This window comes from Hylobates moloch, unplaced genomic scaffold (genome assembly GCF_009828535.3).
Source record: "Hylobates moloch isolate HMO894 unplaced genomic scaffold, HMol_V3 SCAFFOLD_17, whole genome shotgun sequence".
Lineage (NCBI taxonomy): Eukaryota > Metazoa > Chordata > Mammalia > Primates > Hylobatidae > Hylobates > Hylobates moloch.
Window position 1 is genome coordinate 55,142,158 of NW_026652292.1, and position 21,938 is coordinate 55,164,095.

Genomic DNA, 21,938 nt, shown 5'->3' on the forward strand with positions numbered 1-21,938 from the left:
TGCTCAACTTCTTTGAAGCTATCATTGCATGTTTTTTTCCTCTTTAGGCACAAAATTTTTAAATTTTATAAAGAAAAAATGTAGAATAATGCTGAATGCTTGCTCTTATTTGACTACATTATATACAATTATACTATAATCATAAAGAGAATCTGCCAAATAGAACTCAATATTTATTAGTGTAATAAATTTTGTATATGGTCCTTCAGTCTATTAGTCTGTATTTGTCTACATTCTAATCTGATTAACTTCTGTATTCTATTTCCAGGTACCACGTATATTATCAGGAACCCTTTGAAAAGTCAATAGCATGTGAATAAATTCTAATACATTTTTCTAGACATAGTTTGAGGCAAAACTTTTGACAATTTGATATATAAAGTAATGATTAATTGATATCTCTCAATCTCTCTCCCTCTCTCTTTTCACTGAAATTTATACATTTTTTGGTGGGGAAGGGTGTCAGATAATCAGTGATATGTTGGAAGTATACAACATAACCCCTGTTCAATCATTAGCTACTCCTCTGTTTCACTTCCTTAGCTTGGTTATGAATCTCTAACTAATAGAGTGTTAGACCAGCGACCTCCAAAACATTGCCTAAAGGTAGGCAAAAGGAGAGGTTAGAGTTCACAAGGGTTCTGTGCCTCTACTTTGTAAGTACTGCCCATTCTTTTAGTACCTGCAGTTCCTTGGAATGGTGCGGCACCTGTAAAAGGTTAACGAGCATAGAGACTTTCAGGCATAATACAAATTACAGACACTACACAGACATTTCATCAAGAAACAGACAAGCAACATGCACGCTGCAGGCACACTACAGGTGGCCAATATTACTGCAGCTCCATCACTGGGATATCTTACAGATTATGTATCTATATATATATATTAGTGAGATGTATATATTTGGAGAGATACCATTCATAAGTACTATTTAAAAAGAGAGAGAGAAAAAATTGTTTTTCAACAGGTTTTAGGAGTACCTGTCTTAGCTTGTTTTGCAATCAGATATTTACACCATTCTTGTTGTGACAGATCATGAGAAATCTCTTCAACTTTATCAAATAAATCAAATAATCTAAGAAACAAGTTTCTGGAAAAAAAAAACTGTGATTCACTTCTGTCCAAAAACTTTTGCATTCACAATTCAGGCACCTTGTCTTCACATAAAACATTTTTAATGCTAAAAATAAATTGTGGCCTAAATCATCTACAGTAAATATTTTAAGTAGATTTGAAGTCTCTGATCTGTTAAAAAGTAAGGTGAGGACTTTTTGATGAACTTTCAATTAAAAAAGAGAAATCAAGCTGTCAGTTTTTCTAAAAATCTTGAATGATTTGCCTTCAAGATCACATTCATTGTTCTATGAGAATCATCAGGCATTAATGTACATGCATTAATACTACCATCATTGCAGAGGGCCTGCAGAGAAAGAGTTCTTCCATTCCCAGTTTCATTTAAAAAATAATCTCTTGTTATTTTTGTGACACTAAACACTAATACAAAAGTAATCAAATTAGCATTGGCAGTTCACGTTGCAAACTTCAATTTATATTGCTACGACATCAAAGTAAAAATATTTGCATATCAAAAGTAAAAGAGGTGGGATTTAAATTGATTTAGTGTCTTAAACAAAACTAACTAGGCCTTGTTGATAACTTAAATGATAAATAGTTCACAAATATAGAAATTTAATATAGTTATATTTCTTTTTCAACAATCCCAAGGCCTGTGTACTAAATGCTAATGAAATATGAATATTAGAAAAAAATGGAATATGACAGTGCATATGGAAAATGTTGGGCTTCTCATAAACTGAGAATTCTGTTTAATTCAGACTATAGTGTTTACAACTGTTTATAACTAACAGTATGTAGGTGACAATTCTGTCTACCCATCTATCTAACTAACATATTACAATATTCTGAGTATAATTATTCTCAGTAATTCATCATATAGAAAAATGTAATGGAGTTGATACACTTGTGGGCAGAAACATGCCAAAATAATGTGTTTTCTGCAGTATGCATCCCTCATTTTTTATCACATGGTACTATTGTGCAGTTTCTATCTGCCTACCATGATGTCTAATGTTTTCATATTCCTTTCTCACGTGGTGATTCAGATGGCCAAACTGAATAAAACACACAATTTTTATAAATGAGTATTTTTATACAACTCATGTCTGTGTGCTTTCTAAGGAATAGCATGTTTTCGCAGATGCAAATCTGGCCTTTAAAATAATTTATATTCTTGCCTTAGCTCAGTCTCATCTTGACAGTGACCTGGTGAGTGATCACCATTTGCAGTACAATACCCTCCCTAGAAATTAAATATCCCCTAATATACTTCTAGGGTTCTTTCCTCCTGGGCACACACTCCTAAATTGCCCTAATAAGAAAAGTATTTCTTAGGTTTCATTAGTATGACTATGCACCAATATTTTATTTTGTTGTTTCATATTCCAACTAATATTTAAAAATAAAAATATTCTTATGGTACTATTATCTCAAAATATTTCCAAAAATATATAAAAAATAAATGTATTCACATTTATTTTAATTCTATATAGGTACCTAGGAAAAAGAAAACTGATTTTTTTCGGAGATAAGTTCTCACTATGTTCCCCAGGCTGGACTAGAACTTCTGGATTCAAGGGTTCCTCCTGCCTCAGCCACCTGAGAAGCTGAGAATATGGGGAGAAAAATACTATTTTACAAGTCATTTTCATGATTTAAAATTATGTAAAATAATTCAAGAATTACTAATGGCAAAACTTCCCAGAGATACTATGAATAATATCCACCTCATTTTATAGCTATTAAATGAGGTTCATGGAGCCAACTTGACGTCTGTACTTAGAAGCTTTTGAGGCAGTAGCTGAGTGTCCTTACAAAAAAGACATACAAGCAATAGGTAAATAAGAAAAAAAAAAAAGATTTTCAAGTAAAAACCTGGTATAAAATAGATATGGATTATTACTTTTTCCTAACCTTCTTACTTAGGTGATCTGTAAATCAATTACATGATATACTTGGATTAAGTTTTGTTTTTGTTGTTGTTTGTTTGATTTTAAGAAGATTTTGGAGCACTGTAGAATAATAATATGTATTAGCTTTCTCATAATAAAATCATAAAGGAATGGACTAGAAAAAGGGCCAATTTCTCTAATTTATGATCTATGAATACTGTGATTTCCATGTAGGTGTAAAATGTCACAGTGTATTGTAGAATGTTATGCCCAAAGATAAAGATATTATCTTTCTTTCCTTTTTTTTTGAGACGGAATCTCCCTCTGTCGTCAGGCTGGAGTGCAGTGGCGTGATATCGACTAACTGCAACCTCTGCCTCCCAGGTTCAAGCAATTCTCCAGCCTCAGCCTCCCGAGTAGCTGGGACTACAGGCGCCCACCACCACACTCAGCTAATTTTTGTATTTTTAGTAGAGACAGGATGTCACCATGTTGACCAGGATCGTCTCAATCTCTTGACTTCGTGATCCGCTCGCCTCTGCCTCCCAAAGTGCTGGGATTACAGGCATGAGCCACCACGACCAGCCAACAAAGACATTTTCAAATGGATTCTGATTATATTAGAACAGTTTTAAATTTCAGATAAGAAAAATCAAATTGTGCAAAGATCACCTTTGTCATTGTTCAACCATTTCTTCATAATGATATTATAAGGTCATTAGACTTTTCTTGGTGGGAGGAGGTGAAACCAGGATTATCTACACGTCTCTGACTGGTTCGGCTTTTCAGATTTGCTACAATATCTATATAATAGTGAATCATTTTATGCTTATGTAGAAATAGGTGGGTTTTTTCCTTGTTTGTTTGTTTTTTGCTTTTCTGTGTGCTTTTAAGAAAGGCACTTATAGCTACAAACCATCTTCATGGGAAATAATAATTCTATTCTCAGGAGAAAATAGACTAATTTTTTTAAAGACTAAAAATGACCTCTTGGGAAGAGAGGACAGACCTGAATATTAATGTAATCAGTAGTTATCATTTAGCAGGCAAGGAGAAATCAATTGCAGGCCAAAAGAAACTGTAAGTTAGATGTCTCAGACTCCATACTAGAAGGAAAATTTCAACTTTTAAAGAAGAATTCCATATGCAGATTAAGTTTTCTTGGTTTTAGAAAGAATTGAAAATACATATCTCAAGTCTTTTAACTATTTCAGGTAAAAATTATCCTGCTTTTCAAGGTGATTCTTACAAAAGACTAAGCTTTGAATTTAAAAAATCACAATAATTATGATAGTCTTGGGGTATAACATGCCGTGGTTGTTACAGGGTCAGAGGATGGTAGTGCATCTATTTTGTTGTTGTTATTGTTGTTCTTTTAAATCTAAGTAAACCAAAAGAGATAAAATTTGATGAGAAGACAATGGAATATTTAAAATTATCTAGCTCAAACCCTTTTTTTTTGCAGATTAACATTGCAGCCCCAAAAGACAATGGTTTACTCGGGGTCATACATCTTTGTGCAAAGCAAGGATTAAATCATAGGTTTAAAAGTTCAAAAATTGGAAAATGTGCTTATTTCAAAGGTAAGATGAGTTAGCTGAAGGTAGATCAACTACGTATTGATGGGCATCTACTTTATGATAACTACAATGCTACATGCTTCATACAAATTTTTTCATTTCACTCTGTCACAGTTCAGGAGGTAAGAAATTTTGCTGATTTTTCAAAGTAGAATACTTAATGTCAAAAAGGTTAAATAAATTGTCCAAGGTCACAAAATTAGTAAGTTGACTGCATAGTCACCACTAAAACCCAAGCCGTTCTCTTTCTAAAGCCATCTTCTTTCCATTTTACTAGATGTTAAAATATCCGAACTCAAGGCCTGTTCTATAACCATCCTAGCCTGGAACAATATTTATTGAAAAAAATGAAGTAATAATCTACAATGCGTCCCAAAAAGAAACCAAAATATCAGTCTAATAAATAATTAGTAGATCTTCTGACTCAAAACAAAGACAAATGAAATTTCTAAGCATGATGAAATATAAGGGCTGAGCATGGTGGCTCGTGCCTGTAATCCCAGCACTTTGGGAGACCAAGGTGGACAGATCACTTGAGGTCACAAGTTCGAGACCAGCCTGGCCAACATGGTGAAATTCCATCTCTACTAAAAATACAAAAATTAACTGGGTGTGGTGGCAGTCACCTGTAATCCCAGCTACTGGGCAGGAGAATCGTTTGAACACGGGAGGTGGAGGTTGCAGTGAGCAGAGGTCACGTCACTGCTCTCCAGCCTAGGCGACAGAGCAAGATTCTGTCCAAAACAACAACAACAACAACAACAACAACAACAACAAAAAGATGAAATATAAAACAGTGCACAAATGTCCCCTTCTTTTTTTTTTAATGGTATTAATAATCTAGCCTTTTGCCCCAGAAAACAAATGTAACTAAAGTTTCAGGGACATTTCTCTTTACACATATTTATGCTCATCTGTGGCTGGCTTTCTTTCTCTAAGATAAACATTTTATTTAACCTTCCTTTGCCGCATTCTGCTGGAATTACCTTTATTGCCCATGGTGGTCTCTTCTATATTTAACCTGGAAATTTCATTGTCATAGAAGTAGCAAACTGGCCACCTTTAGAGGTGACTCACAAGGCCACACAAATTTTTGGAATTACATATTGGCAGGCAATTTGCTCCTGCATACAATTCTAAACCTTAAGTTTTACTCTTTCTTTGGGGCACCAGTCATCTTAGAGTAACGATCACAGAATCACAGTCTTTAGAGTTAATTGAAAAGAGCTATACTGTCAGTGAGTCCAACTTCCTTATGTTTATGTGTGAAGAAACTAAAGACCTGAGAAGTAAAATTGGCTGGGAGAAAATGTTCCCAAGGAACAGAAGATTCAAGACCAAATATAGGTTTCCTAATCCATTGCTCTTTCCATATGTTCTCACAATAAGCGTCGAACAAACACTCTGCTGACAAAGATTCCCAAATATTTAAGGATGAGAAATGAAGGCCAGGCCTTTATCCAAGAATGTCACTTTGAAGTCTTTTCTGTTTCAGCAGTCTCTAGTTGCGAGGCAAGATTTTATATAAAAACTAACCCTTGCATATGAACCCCTCCTCTGGGCTCACTTTTACCTCCCCCAAAGAATAGCAAGACAATCTTTTCTATTTTACATATATTTATTAATTAGTATGTTTGAATTTGGAATGTGTTTTACTAATCCTGCAACTCTGTGAACATGAATACAGTTGTTTCTTGAAATCAATCAATCTTAGTACTAGGGATACTAATGTCAGTAAAAAGGTCTCAGAACTTACTACAGAGAAATGTGGAATGCTTTTTGTGAAATTCACACAAAGCCTCCCTTCTACTCAGTGGTGTGGAGCACTATGACAGTACCCAGCGAGTATCAACAGACAAATGGAAATATACTGTTACAATGCTATTATTAGTATTTATAACAGCTCTAGTGCTCTTGATAAATGAAGCCACATTAATTAGTTTCAGGATCTTATTCTGACTTTGGCATATCCACTAGCACTTCTGAACATGCAATTAAAATATTTCAAAATGTCACTTACGTTTCCATTCTACAAGAAATGCATACTGATTATGGTCACTTGATTTGTACTAGGCCACACAGTTTTAGAAACAAAAATATGTTAACATTTTAGGGGTTAAGTAATCCCTCCAACACTATTTGAAATAAAGTGGGATGAAAAATAAAGCTATGAATGATCATGCAAATGTATAAGTATGCTCTTTTTCTGAATTTGAAATAGCTTTTTCTTTGAAATTCCATAAGTTAAAGTTAGCTTTTTATTAAACAAATGGTATAGTTGATTTGAAAGTTAGATGCTGACCCATGCAGTGAATTTAAAACAAACTAGTCCTCCACTCAAGTTGTTAGAGACTGATTTTCATCTTTGTCCAAATAATATCAGGAATCCTTTGGCTCATAGTAATTATAGTTTAAAACAAAATTGCTACTTTTTTCCCATTAAAAAGAAAACTAAATTTTAGATAGATGAAGATAAAAATACACTTATAGATGCAGACACAGATTTATATCTACTTGTATATGTGTATGTATGGTTACTTAGATAATATTCTTTTCAAATGATTTGGCCAATGTAACTCCAACATGGTCTTAGGTGCAAGCAGTCAGAGACCAAAATAAAGCTATGAAAGATGCCCCCTGCAGCTACCTACTCCCTTGATCCTAACAAGAGGCAGGTGATGTCCAGATAAGAGTAGAGGCATGTTATCAATTACTTACCTATATGACAAACTTGATTTTGCAGAAAGATTATATGTCTGTCAGATCCCAACTGCAGTTAATGTTTAATGCTTAAACCAATGAAATATTTTTCTTTAAATTTTTAATTCTTTCTAAAATCAGTGTCACAGGAAATGTCTACATTCCTCCCCAACTCTGCAGTACTCTCTCTAGGTACTATCAGAAGTAGATTCAAGTGTTCTTCCTGTTCTGGATATGTGAGGGACAGTAAAAGAGACCATATGATGGAAAGAGTGGATGCAAAGTAACTGGAAAAAAAAACAACAAAAATCTGGCATCTTTCATAATAGCATTTTATATATAATGCAGCAGGTCATATGTATTACACAATGGGTTAAGAGTTGTTTTGTTAATTATTTTGAAAAGGAGGAAATATATAAAAGGATTCTCAAATTAGGAGTCTGAGGGGAGATGACAGCCCTGTTCGGAAGATCAAGCCAAACCTCGGTGACGTGCTTGGATGGTACCACAATTCTACCTCCTATGAGAGAGAAGGTGGTGAAGGTTTTCTTGAGAGAATAAAAATAGGGCATAAGTATACGAGCCAGGAAAAGTGGGATGAGGAAGAGAAGTAAGCAGAAACTGGGAGAGAAGTTGAAAGTGAGAGAACTGGCTGAAAATGCTTGTGAAGACTCCTCAAGGAGAAATTCACATGAAAAAGACAACGGGGCTAGAGAATGCCTCCTCCTAATTTCTCTTTTTCTCTTCACACTCCCCTTTGCACACTGCCCCAGTGTGATTCTCTCCTTTTTAAAATTAATTGAAATTTTAAATCCACAAAAATTATATATTTTTCATGTGCATGATGCTTTGAAATACGTACACATAGTAGAATGGCTCAATTGAGCTAACTAACATATACATTATCCCACATAATTATCATTTTTTGTGTGGTAAGAACACTTTAAATCTACTTTCTTAGTGATTTTCAAGAACACAATACATTGTTATTAACTACAGTCATATCTACGGTACAACAGAACTCTTGAACTTATTCCTCCTATCTGTTTACTTGCAATTCTGTTCTAACATAGAGTTCATGTACCAACAGAAACAGAACATAGGCTGCCAACAATGGTGAATGGCTTCTAAAGTGTAAAATGTATGAACTCTGACTATCATTTTAGAGGGCAAAAAATAAATGAGAGTAGCACTTTTTTAAAAAGAAAAATTCAGTGATATACAACACAAAGCATTTTCATATCAGATCGACACTGGCATGAGAAGACTTCACACTAAGGAGGAAGGTTAAGGAGAGTGAAAACTGAATCCTTTATTATTCTTCGAAGCTGTATTATAATACATAAACTGATATATTCTATTAATTTAAAAAGGATTCTTTGAAGAGCTTGTATTTTATTCGCTGATAGAATATGAGCTTTTTATTGTCTAAAATTGATTTGATTTTTAATAAAATATTTGCTTCAACCTTGGGCTGCAAGGCACCGGATAGTTCAATGTGAGACAGTAACATTATGAAAAATCATGATATTTTTTCATGCAGCTCAAAGCTTCATGTGCTACCCATCAAATTCATTTCCTTTGTAACTAAATCTGTCATAAATCTTGGCATCCAAATATGAAATATGGTTCCCAACAATAATCTACTGTCAATAAACTTAATAAGGCCTTCAAGTGATACAACACTTTCTGGTGGCTTTAAAATGCTTCACACATAGATTACTGATCTTCGTAGTTGATGATGGCATTAATAATAATCTACAAATAACAAGGAAACAGAGGAATGGGGGGAGTGTTAATTAGTCCCAACCACTGGAGCTCTATTTTTCTTTTAAACGTTCATGATTAAAAATAAATAAATAGGCCAGGCACGGTGCCTCACGCCTGTAATCCCAGCACTTTGGGAGGCCAAGGCAGGTGGATCACGAGGTCAGGTGTTCGAGACCAGCCTGGCCAACATGGTGAAAACCCCATCTCTACTAAAAATACAAAAATTAGCTGGGCGTGGTGGCACACATCTGTAGTGCCAGTTACTCAGGAGGCTGAGGCAGGAGAATGACTTGAACACAGGAGGCGGAGTTTGCGGTAGCTGAGATCTCACCACTGCATTCTAGACTGGGTGACAGTGCGAGACTCTGTCTTAAAAAAATAAAAAATAATAAATAACTAAAGAGATTCATAGGTAAATTCAAATTGTGATAGAAATTTCTATTTAGTCCATAGAAATTAACGAAAATTGACCCCACTTTTAAAACTTCAACAATTGTTTAAAAATTGGATAATTTTTGGAAAGACAGAAATAGTTTCAAATGTACATATTAGAGGGCTTTGATTTTTTTCTCATTTAACAATGAACAAATCATACATATTTGAGTGAGTATGATACTCGATGCTTCTTTGCAAGCCTTGTGTTTTCTTCTATTGAGGATCAGTTGGAGAAATCACAATATGAACACTGGAGTTAGAAATAATTCTTAATGCTCATGTGCTCATGTTCAGCTTCATTTTATGTCTGTCAGTATCCATTGCGTAGACTAAATTTTGTTAATCAGGGAAGGAAATCCCATGTTTCTCCCCAATAGCTAAATATATGCTTCACAAAACCAAAAAAAAAAAAAAAAAAACAAGAAACAGACACACACGAAAAAAACAATTTATATTAGTTGTACCATCTTAGTTTCGATAATGATGTGGCATGTTTCAGATTGTTATGACTTTAAATTATTAGTCTTATATTTAGAAAAATGTGTTTGTTACCAGAAAGCTCCAGTGTAGTCATGTTGAATACTTTTATGCCTAATTGTTTTATGATGAGATTTGTAATATGTAAAGTGAATATTGACACTCTATCTTAAAGCAAGAAGCATCTTAATCTTATATATAAAGTAACAAAGAAATCAGAAGGCTCCTTATTCCCTAAAACGGTTAATGTTGCTAGTCTAACAGTATAACAAAGGGAAAGCACCTAGGGTACAGTTGTCGAAACTGTTAAAATCGCTGTGACAAAAATTCTTTTTTATTGCTATGTCCCACCATAGTGTCAGGGTGGGGAATGGGATGCCATATTAGTGAATAGGACAATAAACAATGTCAGATAGCTGTGAATAAAAACTTGCTAGTTGGTAATATTAAGCAGTGTGTGGAATGTGCATTTACTATTGAAAAATCAGGCTCAATAAGAATTTAAGAATACAATTCATTTTATGCAGGTTTGTGACCAGGTGGGAGAGATATAAAATACTAATGATATAGTCCCTGACTTCAAGGCCTTTGAATTTAATTGGAAATCAAAAAACAGCTAAGTGAAACAATAAGTAACACTATTAGACAGTGAGAATAAAATAAAGACTGGCATTCAAGATCATATGATAGTGCATGTCATATTATGCATGTCAGTAGAGTGATGTTTGAGACTGCAAAAATTTCTGATATGACATGGAAGAAAATACATTTTCCATTACTCGATTATATTGCAAAAGTCAAACCACTTTTGGTCTATGGCTGAGAGAGCCTATCAGAATTGATATTTGTAATACTGATCATCTCATTGTCTGTTCTCATCTTTAGTATTTCCTTATTTGGCAAAAGGATTAAGCAAATTATCAATCAAAACTTCAGCTTCAATTTCAGAAAGTACCAAAATTTTTTTTTCTTTTTTTTTTTTTTTTTTGAGACAGAGTCTTGCTCTCTCACCCAGGTTGGAGTGCAGTGGCACCATCTTGGCTCACTGCAAGCTCCGCCTCCCGGGTTCAAGCCATTCTCCTGCTTCAGCCTCCCGAGTAGAGTAGCCGGGACTATGGGCGCCTGCCACCACACCTGGCTGATTTTTTATATTTTTCGTAGAGACAGGGTTTCACTGTGTCAGCCAGCATGGTCTCGATCTCCTGACCTGGCGATCTGCCCACCTTGGCCCCCTAGTTGTTTTTTAAGGATCACTCATTCAGCCATCTGATGCCTCACTTATCTTTTCTCACCAATGAAAATTATTATTAACTTGAAAAGTTCTAAATATTACACATGGTTTCTTTGTGGTTTTGTTTAAGAATAAAACTTTTTATTAATATCCAGAAATAATAATTAATTTATCTTGCCCCCTTCAAGATGGACTTTTCATTATCATCCCCTTATTTTATATCAGTGAAAACTGTGTCTTTGTTATTTACCAAAGAGGAATAATAAATATCTTGAATTTTCAACAGTCACTTACATGTAGTACATTAATTAATAATTGATGTATTTCATTACAGATATTACTAAAACAAAAGAAGCATATTGTATTAGGAAGAGAAAAAACACTTATTGAATGCCGAATATTGCCAGCTAATGGTGTAGGTGTTTTAAAAGTCACAACAACTTCTAATATACTATCATTCCAATATTTTTTCTTGCAAATTATAAAATCAAAGCTCAGAGAGTTTAAAACTTGCCTGAGATCACATAACTAAGAAAAAATTTAAACATATGCACATTTGAACCAAATCTAAACTTTCTCACCAAATCACAGCACTTCTCAATATAAAAATATTATCATAAAGAAAGCATGGTTACTTTCTTCTGATACCAAGGCTATGTGGGCTATTAAACAGGATGCTAAGATTCTCCTGTTTGAGGGTTTAAATAATTCTTAAAGTGGCCGGGCGCGGTGGCTCACGCTTGTAATCCCAGCACTTTGGGAGGCCGCGGTGGGCGGATCACGAGGTCAGGAAATTGAGACCACGGTGAAACCCTGTCTCTACTAAAAAATACAAAAAATTAGCTGGGCGTGGTGGCAGGCGCCTGTAGTCCCAGCTACTCAGAGAGGCTGAGGCAGGAGAATGGCGTGAACCCGGGAGGCAGGGCTTGCAGTGAGCCGAGATTGCGCCACTGCACTCCAGCCTGGGCGACAGAGCGAGACTCCATCTCAAAAAAAATAAATAAATTAAAAAAAAAAAAAATAATAATAATAATAATTCTTAAAGTGGAATTTCAGTGTGGAAATAGTATTTAGAAAATAATTAGTGACTGACATAATCATGATTTTTCAAATGAGGAAATTAAGGATCAGAAAGGGAAGATTTGTTCTCCAAGGTCACACCCAGCATTCTGGAGGCAGAGGCAGGACAGAAAAATCATTTATCCTGGATATTAATCAGTACAGATTCATTTATAAGATGTTTTCTTATGTAATCTTAGGATAAGGGAGTCAGGATTTTATGAACTCAGATTTTTAACAGAATGTGCCTCTATTAATTGGGCCATACATATAATATTTAGTTCACTGCAACATTTAAATGAACTTTTGAGTGATACTCATGAAATATGGCCAAACATCAAAGAAAATTCAGACTATGGAAAAAAAATAACCAGCTGGTAAGTTTTAGATTTATATGAAGCTAAGGAGCATGCATCTCTACGTCACTATATACGCAACGCTCTCCACCATGTTATTTTAATACCAAATGATTTTCATTTCAAAATGGTCAACATGAGGAAATACAATTGTTCAGAATTCTTAAAACATCAAAATAACTTGATCAGATGACACTCCAGAGATCCTCAGAGGACCAGAGAAGGGGAAAAGTTGGGCGCTTAGGCTGCGTGATAAAGAGTCACAAGCCTACACAAAACCTCCATGACTCGCACTATATAGAGGAAAGGACAAAATGAATAATATGAGTGCCAAAGTGAAATTCAAGTAGACAATTTCTGAGAACAGTCTAGTGCATGAAAATGTGCAGTTGGTGAAAATTTTTAATGTACCACCGTATTCCAAATTTGGCTGAAATACAAGTCATATTTCCTCCTAGAGATGGGAGGCAAGGAAGAAAAACAAAAGGAGAAAAGGGGAAGAAAGAAGAAGAAAAATCTTATTTTGCCTCCAGAAGAAAGTCTTCCATTGATGACTGAGGTTGGTCCTGTTCTGACATCAAAAAGCCTGCTAATCAGTACCGATTCATTTAGAAGATGTTTTCTGGAGCACTCCACAGATAGCAATGGGCCAAATTGTCTGGGGGAATAGGTCAGGAAAAAGAAGAAACCAGGGATAAGGGCTTCTAAGTATAATTTTTATTAAAAGGGTAATTGTAATGGAGTGGCAAGGCTCCACTCTATTGTAAAAGTGGCCCAGAGAAAAGAACCTAGGGCTACCTATAGAGATACTAGTTCTAATTCTTGCAAATAAGAAAATTCAGCTAAGTATTGTTTCTCATATCTATTGTATACAGAAGGCTTTTAAAGAACGATATGATAAATGCCTACTTATTTATCAATCTTTTTATAATGTGGATTAAAGTCTTCAAAATTGAAATACACCCATGTATTAAAATAACCATATGTTTTCAATGGAAACAACTATTTACAAACAAACACAGCATAGATTTAAATGACTTGCTATTACTTATGAGACTCAACTGGGTAAATATTTAATAATTACTCAGTTTCCTGATAAGATACTGATTATTTTTAATGAAATAAAATAATTTTTACTTATTAACCTGAAAAATCAGGTGGCATAATTGTTTACTCTTGTTTAACCATGAATTTTGTTCTAAATCCTGTCAAGAATGAGATAAAAATAGTCAACAAGACTTTGTCAATAGCAACCAAACATGTTTCCCATATTACTGTGTATTTACTGGCTTTTCTTTAAGAATTTTATGGGCCAGGCGCAGTGACTCACCCCTGTAATCCTAGCACTTTGGGAAGCCGAGGTGGGTGGATCACGAGGTCAGGAATTTGAGACCAGCCTGGTCAACATGGTGAAACCCCATCTCTACTAAAAATACAAAAATTAGCTGGGCTTGGTGGCAGGCGCCTGTAATGCCAGCTACTTGGGAGGCTGAGGCAAGAGAATCATTTGAACCCGGGAGGTGGGGGTTTCAGTGCGCCAAGATCAAGCCATTACACTCCAGCCTGGGCGATAGGGCGAGACTCCGTCTCAAACAAACAAACAAACAAACAAACAAAATATATATATATATATATTTTATGGCCAGGCATGGTGGCTCACGCCTATAATTCCCACACTTTGGGAGGCCGAGGTGGGTGGATCACCAGAGGCTGGGAGTCCAAGACCAGCCTGACCAACATGGAGAAACCCCATCTCCACTAAAAATACAAAATTAGCCAGGTGTGGTGGGTGGAGTTTGTGGTGAGCCAAGATCCCGCCATTGCACTCCAGCCCCTGGGCAACAAGAGCAAAACTCTGTCTCCAAAAAAAATAAAAATAAATAAAATTAAAAGAATTTTATATTGAAAGTAGATATAAAACCTCCTGGAGTTATTACAAACCAAGTCTGTATCAGATACTAAAGCCCACTGATGTTTTGATTTGCATTTTGTAACCAGGGAGATCCTAACTGTGAAGTGATGGCATTTATGAACAACCACATTATGAGGGCTGCAGATTCTTTCAAAGTAAGACAAATGCTCACCTGAGCAGGCAGGGATTTACTAGAGCTGAAAGATATTGAAGGACATAATGGAAATGCTCTTAAGGGTTGTAGTTAGAGACCAAAGGCGGCTTGGGGAAGTTTGACATTCTTATTTGGCTTAATACACTCAAAGGGATATGGGAGGGAGACCAGGCCAGCTTTAAACACTCACAGAGAGTAAGGATTGACACATTTTAAAATAATTGAACTTTCAGGACCAAGGGCATTTTTTTTTTTTACTGTGCTTGTAATATACAAAGTAAACCAATTGGAAGCTGCTGTCAGAGTATAGAATATGGTCAAGGGCTAAAAATGAAAGAATAGATAAGTAAATACATGTAACAAGTAAAATTGAAAACACTAACATGTTGCTTTACAAAATAGAAGTACCTTAAAAACATAAAACAGATGGGCCAGATAATATTATCTCTGGAATGTGTCTGCTGAAAATTGAAAACCTGGTAGTCCCTCTAGGATATAGAAAACACAGAGCATGTATGAGTAAAAGTATTCTTGTACAATAATGATTTTTCTCGTGTGAAGGAAGGGCCTGTATTATATTAGTCATGAAGGAGAAACATGATTCTGATGATTTTGGAGATACACTATTACTCATATTTAGAACTTTCCAGAGTGATGTGTCCTCTCTGAGAACATTTTTCATGGCTTTTCATAAAACAAACTATAGATGGTTGGAGACAATTATGTTCATTGAAACTTAAACCTTCCTGGGTTTAAGTTTTTGGTAAGAGATTCACCACAAATAAACACACACACACACACACACACACACACACACACACACACACACAATGAAAGGGAAGGACTGGATGGATTTGATGGGTTTGTAACATGTTGCTTTGTCTCTCTCCTTCTCAGGGGGACTGTCTCCTCCTGAAATCTCTGCTGGCAGCTCCACAGTCGGAAACAGTCACAAGCCAGAGAACTACAATACGATTATCTCCTTGCTCTAGTGGTTCTTTCCAGAGAGATGTAATGCTAGGTGCCTAGCTTAGGCTAAAAAGAGTGAGAAAATCTATGAGAGAAATACAAGCTAACTAAATAAAAGGCCTTTCTCTTTTGTAGTTGTCATTAATTTATCCTAGCTTGCCTTTAGTCTCATTCCCCTGCCCCCATCGCCCACCCTATGTCCTTTAAGACAGCCCTCTTAAAACCTCATTGAAAGGGTGAAACTCCAGCACTTCTGAATGCTTATTTAAAACTGCTGAATTGGGCCAGGTGATAGAGAATAATGGGAAGGGACATCCTTTCCAAAGGAGGTTATAAAATATTACCTTACGTGCTTAATTCGTCTTGGCACTCCCGGATATTTTGGTTAATTATCAGAAATTAGCTTGAGGGGAAGATTAATCTTTTTACTTAGCCAACACACAACTGGTAGTTTCTAGTTAGTCAAGTCCCATGACAGCTTCCACTATTTCTTATCATTATCTAGAAAAACGAGAGGCTTGTGTGGTGGAAGAAAGTCTCTATTATCCAATTTAGTTCATTAAATATCTGGCATTTGATTATGCAATGAAGCACACCTAAATTTAAAAAGAGAGAGAAAGAAAAACCTTTCATGTTTAGTAGGGAAGTATTGTCTTTGTGAGGAAGTTCTGCTTTGTTTTCCTCCCCAGGTCATGAGAAGAATTATGTTTAGTAATCAAAGACTACTTATTTATGAAAGAAAGAAACAGAGAAAGAAAGAAAGAAAGAAAGAAAGAAAGAAAGAAAGAAAGAAAGAAAGAAAGAAAGAAAGAAAGAAAGAAAGAAAACTGCAACACTAAGATTTCATCTACTGACAACTGAATTCATAACTGGCATGAGAAATAAGAAAACGTCTAGGAGTGTGTGTGTTTTTTTTTCCTAGAGAAGATTTGAGCTAGGAGACAAGGGTATCTGCCATGGATTTACACTTCCCACCCTCAAGCGTACTCCTTCTTGCTATTGCTGTTTTACCAGTGATTTTTTAAAGTTTGGTTTTTCTAAAAGAGAGAAAGTAAATTAACATAAATTCAAGCAGCACCATCTTCCACCAAATTTCAGGTTGTATTTTTTTTTCTTTTTTGAAAGAAAGTAACTCAATCCATTTGGGTAATTTTTCTCGAGGCAAAATGGAGATAGATTACAATAGAAACTAATACAATTTTCACTCTCAAGCACGTATTGGATACAGTGGAATCTGAACTAACATGAGAATAAAAAAAACTAAATTGGAGACTGTGATATGTATTGCTCAGCACTCCAGGAATATTTTGCCCCAATGGAGTTTTATTCTGTATTTGCCTCATTCCAGCCACTTCCCTGCTGCTATTACCATCATCATCCTCCCTGCTTTTAATGGATTCAGTAATCTTAATGCTTGGCTTTTGTCCCCTTCCTCACATCTCCATTATTACTTTTCTTCTTCCTCGAATGTTACTAAAACAATCTGCCTAAAATTCTAATATGGTAGTCTTTTATTCCAAAAATGCACCAATCACTCATCACACTCAGTTAAACATTTTGTATGTCAATCAAAGGGTGCTATGATTTAATTCTAAAACATCTATGTAAACTCATCTCCCCAAGTAATACTCTCTCCATTCTCACACCAATATCCCCTATCTTCCCTAAGCATGCAACAGCATTTCTCAATCTCTGCTCATTCTGTCTTCACTCTGTCTTGTAGTACCTTTCATTCTCCCTTTCACCTATCTAAAATCTGTTCAATCTAGAGGTCTTTTCATAATCTATCTCTATATCAGAAATATTTTGTAAATGTGATTTCTGTCTCTATTACACACTTGGCCATTTAAAGGCAAACTTATTAAGAAATTAATCCTATTTCCACATTTTTTGGGGAATTTGTGACTGTATGTCTTATTTCCTCATCGTGTTACCTTTTGAAAGGCTGGAAAAGGTATTTATCATTTCTTCACGTCTCTTAGTAACATGGAATATTTATTCCTCATCTAGGAAGTGTTCAAGAAACAGTCATAAGAATGGAGCTGTTTAAACTAGAAAGAACCAAACACAATGGCAAGAAAGGTGGTGAGGGCTAAAATGTTAAAATAGTTTATTTGCAAATGTGTGTGAGTTTATGCTGTCCAGTGAGTCTGACACTCTATGTGGTAGAGTGGGGTGGGGTACAGTTGAGATGGACTAGGCTTGATTGTGCCTAAATTATTATATCTCATGTTAGATGATATGAAGCTTAGGGTGTGGGCGATGCAGGTGAGGCCAGTGATTTTATGAGCAAAATAAGATCTGTGAAGTGTAACTGAGTTTTAGAGATAATTTGTTTGTGTTGTAGTGGATAATTACATTAATATAGGTTGGGTATTTTAATAGTCTTGATTACCTCACTCATTGTAAGAGGCTTATGCTCACTGGAAGACAGTTTAGTGTACCTGGGCCAGAAATCGACTCTGAATTTTAGGGCTAGGTCACGTCATTCGACTATTTTTTTCCTAGATGACAGTGGCCCCTTCCAGGTGACAGTGGTTCACCATTTATAATCTTTGTCTTAACTGTAGGGCAGACAGAATTGGAAAATCCTTTGGAGGAAATAAAAATATCCTGCACACCAAAACACAAAAATCAAAGTTTTAAAATAAATGTTAGAAGCCAGCTGAGGTCAGGAGATCGAGACCACAGTGAAACCCCATCTCTACTAAAAATACAAAAAATTAGCCGGGCGTGGTGGCGGGCGCCTGTAGTCCCAGCTACTCGGAGAGGCTGAGGCAGGAGAATGGCGTGAACCCGGGAGGCGGAGCTTGCAGTGAGCCGAGATCGGGCCACTGCACTCCAGCCTGGGTGACAGAGCAAGACTCCGTCTCAAAAAAAAAAAAAAAAAAAAAAGAAGCCAGCTGAATGACTCATGTAAAAAAAACACCATGTTAAATTTTCATAACAGTCCACACATTTTAGCAATGGCAAATGAAATACTGGTGTTCAGATTAAGAAAAATTGGAGCAGTCATCATTTCCATAATAATAAATCTGACAATTAAAGAGGGAATTATTTTGGTTATAAAAAAATTCCTTTTCATCTTGAAGAAGTGATATGACTGCCATTTAATATCACACAGCCTGAGGCTTCTTAGATGTTCCTTAAATGTTAAGTAAATTATAAATAAAGCCATCTCAATATTTTACTGCTCAGATGACCTTTGCAGTTCATCTTTTTAATCATTATTATTATTATTATTTTTTTTTTTTGAGACAGTCTCATTCTGTCGCCCAGGCTGGAATGCAGTGGTATAATCACCGCTCATGCAGCCTCGACCTCCTGGGCTCAGGTGATCCTCACATCTCAGCCATCTGAGTTGGTGCCCCCACAGGCATGTGCCACCATGCACGGGTAATTTTTGTATATTTTGTTGAGACTGGGTTTTGCCATGTTGCTCAGGCTGGTCTTGAACTCCTGGACTAGAATGATTTTTTAATGGTGTGCTCATGGTTGGTGCAGCTACTTCTAGTCCATCCTCAAAAGGAGACAATTTATCTACAATGTACCACTTACTGTGCAGCCTTGTCAAAGTGTTCTAAAACAACTGACAAGAATACTTGTTTAAACAGGGAGAGAGAGATTAATTCTGATTCAAAAGTTTTTGCAGCCCAGGGATTTGCAATTTTAATAGAGTGATTCTGATGCAGATGGCTTGAGGACTACATTTTAAAAAACACAGGTCAAATTTATGCTAGTTACCAATAAAGCCAGAATTATTGAGCCACCATTACCTGGGACATTTTAGCGAAATAATCCTTCCTAAACTTAATTTACATAAACACACAGCAGGTGTTTGGGTTATTTTCCTATTGCTTTGCTGCCAGAATTTGCAGAGCAATTGGAGCCTTGGTTTCAGTCTACATGGAGATATTGTTTTGTTTTCTTTTCCCCCTAGATTAAGAAATGTGAATATAACCTGTGCTAGTTCTTAAGATACTGCTTATTATATATGCATTTCGTTCATACAAGCTAGTTAAGAAATTCAGGGTAGTACAATCTCTTTAAGAGCTAGTGCAGTTCACCTTTCAACTTAACGCAGTTGTAACTTCTAAGTGACCTCTGGCAAGGAAATTCTTTTGAATATTTCTAGTGATGTGGATCTAGTAACTTAAAAAAAGTAGATGATTCTGTATTTGGCTAGCCTGAATTATCCTACTGAGCTGCATGCAATAGTCCTTCCTAAGACTTTACTTGCTAAACTGCAAAATCACTGAGCTGAGAGCTGAAAGTGTCATTTGTGTATGAACTCACTGTACACTTCGCACATGAGGAACATAAAACTTGGACAGATGAAGCAACTTTGACTACTTCACAGAACTGCATCTGAAAACCTGGACTCCTGATACTTTACACTACAATGATACATTTTATATATGCTCCGTACCTACAGAAAGTATACAAACTCCTTCATCTACCTGACGAATCTAGTTAACAATTAGTGATGTGTTCTGTAAAACAGTGTTGATTGCTTAGAAGTAGTAAAAAAAAAATAAAAATAAAAAATAAAAACTTTTCCTTTTGGTTTTCCAAAAAGTGTTAAGAGAAAAGAAAAAAGGTACCATTTGGCTGGGAGTGGTGGCTCACGCCTGTAATCCCAGCACTTTGGGAGGCCAAGGCAGATGGATCACGAGATCAGGAGATCGAGACCATCCTGGCTAACACAGCGAAACTCCATCTGTACTAAAAATACAAAAAAATTAGCCGGGTGTGGTGGTGGGCGCCTGTAGTCCCAGCTACTTGGGAGGCTGAGGCAGGAGAGTGGCGTGAACCCAGGAGGCGGAGCTTACAGTGAGCCAAGTTGGCGTCACTGCACTCCAGCCTGGGAGACTGAGCAAGACTCCATCTCAGGAAAAAAAAAAAAAAAAAAGGTATCATTCAACACATGAAGTACTATTTGTGCCAGGAAGAAAGCAAAACTATCACTTTGTCACACTTTGTTGTGTAACTTACAATAAAATTCCTAGAGCACAATAGATTTATTTCAGAACTGTTATTAATAAAACCCCATTTATAATGCACATGAAGCAGCAGTATGCACAGTACTTGGGGTTCAGGCTCTGTGGTCTGACCACCAGGTTAACACATTGGGTGAGGCAAAATGAGTAACTCTAAGCCTCAGTTTCTCATGTGTAATCAGATTGTTGTGTGGTGATTACATTAATTAACACATAATTCAAGCAGCAATATCTGCCACACAGGAAATGGTAGACAAATAATACGTACCTCTTTAATTTAGGTAAAATCTATCTATGGAAAGAGAGGCTTAGTAAGATAATTTAAGGGCCTAATGTCTCAGCTTCTAGATGCTGTAGATGAGATCTGACTCCAGCATCTGTAATTTTAACTACTATCATTATTTAAAACCACAAAATAAAAACTTTGAATTTCATTCCATTTACATAGATACAAGATACTTTAAAATCATATATTTAGATCAAATTTTAATGCATGCATTCTCTCTCTCTCTCTCTCTGTCTCTCTCTCTCTCATTCTTACTCTCTCTCTCTTTTCCCAATTCTCTTCCAAGCATTCTTAGATCTCTGGGACTTAGAAGTTACATATACATTTAGAGATGAGGCTGAAGAGATGGCTTCTATATTTGGACAACCTCTTTCATTAATGCTTGTTTCATATTGCTAGTCTTCTCTGAATAGTTATAGGAGCCAAACGTTGCTTCATTTGGTTTAGCAATTTCCTATATTGCTTTCCCAGTATGTCCTTTAGTTCCTAAAAGATTCGCAAAACAGGAACTGACATTCCCCTGGAAAGCTTTGAGAAAAAAAAAAAAGAGACAAAATCAAGCTTCTTTCTTATCAAGAAATTTGCCACACAGGTGCAGCAGTGCAGCTTCAAGGACAGAAACAGGAATGGCATGTCTGAAAATGTCCAGGGACTCTTTATGCATTGTATAGGGGTGACATTCAAAATCTTTAACTAACTGGTACGGCAAGGGCATGGAACATTCAGGATGGACGTTGGCTGCAAATAACCAGTAAGTCTAGGCTCTGCATTCTGGCCTAAAACAGCCCTGTCTCTAGAGCTGAAATGGCTCTTTGTTCCTGGTGCAGTGCTTTAAACAAAACAGGCTCTCAGTAAATATTCTCTGACCGAGAGTACATACAAAATGTTATAAAGGGAAGAAAAGATTACAATTTTATGCAGGATCCTGAAGCTGTTACATAAGTTCATAGAAAGTGATAATGTTTGTGGAGGTTAATGTATCAATGAGTTGTCCAGAAAGAGAAGACAGAAAAATTGTAACAGGGTAAAGGAAACAA

General features: G+C 35.9%; 1 protein-coding gene across 2 annotated transcripts in view; it reads right to left on the reverse strand.

Annotated features, from left to right (window-relative positions):
• Positions 1-21,938, reverse strand: part of PCDH7 (protocadherin 7) — a 420,400-nt gene that overhangs the window by 153,242 nt on the left and 245,220 nt on the right. The window lies entirely within an intron of this gene.